Here is a 2500-nt window from a genome sequence, read left to right on the forward strand (position 1 = left end):
AAAACATCGAACTCGTAACAATGTCATTCACCTAATTATTATTATGCAGCATTATAATCCTGGCTCGAATCCTGGCTCGGATCCTAGCTCGGATCCTGGCTCGGATCCTGGCTCGGATCCTGGCTCGGATCCTAGCTCGGATCCTGGCTCGGATCCTAGCTCGGATCCTGGCTCGGATCCTGGCTCGGATCCTGGCTTTATACTTAGTTTATCTCCTGTCTTTCGACAAAATCATTATCTCCTCCTTTGTTTGTTTCATCTTCTTGATTTTTGTCATCATCTTGATCATCGTCACTATCGCTACGTTCATCCTCGTCTGCAAGGTATCTAAAACAAATATTTATTGTAAAGTTTTTCTTGGTTAAATCAAGGCTGCTGCCTAAGAAAATTTTAAAGGGCCCTCAGAGCTAAACGCTGAGAACTTAGGAGCCCAACATGTGAAGTGAAAGGTGTTGCTGTGAAAATTAAGGTGCCCAGAGCTATTCTTTAGGAGCCCCAGGCTACCGGGCTCCTGTTAGGCAACAGCCTTGGTTAAATGATTATAGTTAACGCCTGCTAATATTGTTGAATTTTGATTCATGAAGTCACTTTGATTTTTCCTAATTTCCCTGCATTAAAAACCTCGAGGCTTCACGGACAGCTTACAGTCGGTGTAATTTGTAGAAATAAAAATTGAGGCACATGTATGTCATTGTTTACTACTGCCACATTCTGCATGTTACTGTAGAACTTCACCTATCTAAGCATTTTATTGCAGTACTCGATAATTTGGACATTTACAACTAAATGTGCACGTTGTATCTTCTACACTGTAGCTAAAGTATATGAGAATAAACGATATTTTCATATCATTAAATTATGTGGTTATTGTTGCTTTTTCTTTATTATACCTCAGATTTTCGCAACTTTTCTTGGTATCAGTCATTTTAATTGTTTTGTACTCTGGGGACGATGTGGCCATGTATGTTAAATCAAAAATTGATTAATGTGGTTCTTAATGTAAGTGCTCCAGTATAGCTTCAATTGACACTCCTCCTCTATACTGTTTGATTGTACCAGTTTTGGACACGACAGGGACAACACGATGGAATTTTTGACATTCTGCTGGTCATGTGATGGCTAAAACAGATGGCTGTATGTCCATGAGACTAGTGCACATGTGCCAGGCAGTAGTTGTGGTACATGGGTGTTGTTGTGCATGGATGAAGTGGATGTCGTCCTCGATGAGCATGATAAATGTTTTTTTCCCCACATAGAGCAGCCAATAACATTGTGTAAAAATATATTCAGCATCACAATTTCCCCCATATACAAGATTAGAAGATTAACTGATATACAACAACATGCACACAATCCCTTCACTTTGCAGTCAAACCAGCTCAAGCGTTTCTCTGACGAGCAGATTAATGAGTTCATTATTGCAGATTTGATTTCAGGAATCATTTCAACAATCTGGTTTTCGGATGAGTGATGCAAAACTCAATCAAGCCTCAGGTCAAAACTTGAATTTTGATTGGATTATTGCTTGCTTCCGGTGCAAGGCCAGCGTGAGAATTTGACAGGTGTAGCAATTTGCATAATCTGCCAAGGTCGTAACAAGCGTGATTTGCCTTTATTTTAAAATTAATTTCTCTATCCAATCTTTAATTCAAAAACATGGTGTCTCAAGTTTGAGGATACTGGTAAGATTACGGTAATGTTGCTAGAGTGAAATAACAGTTGTTTGGAAGATTATGCAAATCAGTAAACCTGTGAAATTCCCACGGCAGCCTGGCACTGGAAGCCAGCAATATTCCAATCAAAATTCGAGTTTTCAACTGAGGATTGAGTTGAATTTTGCACTATTCATTTTACAAACAGATTATTCAAATGGTTACCGATATAAAATTTGCAATAATGAACTCATGAATCTGCTCATCAGAGGAACACTTGAGCTGTTTTGACTGTAACTTTCTCAGTAACCTTGAACACATGCTTATCCCTTGCATTACATATACTTGTAACTGAATGTTATTCAATTTTTATTGTTGTGTAGTATATTTTGGAATGTATGCCTCAGTTGCTTCCCTTAGTATTTTACCAATTTCCATTTGGTTTTTTTTTTTTTGGCAAGTTCAGTTTAGTAGTTGTGCAATGAATTTGGGTAAACAAGATACCACGTCACTTGTCCAGCCATAAGGGAATTGTAGAAAGCTCCACCAAACTTTAACACTTTGATGCCCAAACCGGCCTAAGCTGGCCAGACTTAGTATCTTACTCTGTCTAATGCCAGAGTATTTTACTCTGTCTAACGCCAGACGATTTTACTCGTCAATGGGAACCCCTGGGAGCCAGTGGGTTAAATTAAGACCATTGGCCTTTTGTAGTCTGTTATTTTTCTGTTGAACAGACCAACGTTTTATTAGAATTTGTTCTTAATGACAAATGTCTTCTGTTCAATTTACATTTCATATGAAGCTGTTTTTTGTTATCAAGCATTTAGTTGACTCATATTTACATA

This window comes from Montipora capricornis, chromosome 14, assembly GCF_036669925.1.
Source record: "Montipora capricornis isolate CH-2021 chromosome 14, ASM3666992v2, whole genome shotgun sequence".
NCBI lineage: Eukaryota > Metazoa > Cnidaria > Anthozoa > Scleractinia > Acroporidae > Montipora > Montipora capricornis.